A 473-nucleotide genomic window follows, 5' to 3' on the forward strand; every position below is an offset into this window, starting at 1 on the left:
GAGAGGGAAAGAGGGGTGGGACGCAGAACAGAAGAAGAGTGAGAATGCAAGAGAGAGGGAGTGAAAGAGGAACATTCATGCAAAAAGCATAGGAGATGAAAAAACAAACACTCAGCGTGTTGACGTGTAGGGAGAGAGATGAGTTCATCTGACCAGGGTTATTTTAGAACGATTTTACCCAGAAGTCCTGCTCTTCTGCCATGCTATTCAAAATAATCGGATGGAAATTAAAACATGCTACTTAAAGTTCCCTCTGCGTTTACATCTCCAGTTCCCAGTCCACTCAACCACCCCCAACTTCATCATCTTCATCATCTTCAGCGGAAGTCATGTTACTCAGTAGCTGACAATAACTGAACATGCCTGTTAACCAGTAGTTCGGTTGGCAGTGACATTGAGGCCAAGACAAGGTTCACATTGAGAGGGGTGTGTGTGCGTGTGTGTGTGTGTGTGTGTGTGTGCGTGCGTGTGTG

This window comes from Electrophorus electricus, chromosome 23 (genome assembly GCF_013358815.1).
Source record: "Electrophorus electricus isolate fEleEle1 chromosome 23, fEleEle1.pri, whole genome shotgun sequence".
Classification (NCBI taxonomy): Eukaryota; Metazoa; Chordata; class Actinopteri; order Gymnotiformes; family Gymnotidae; genus Electrophorus; species Electrophorus electricus.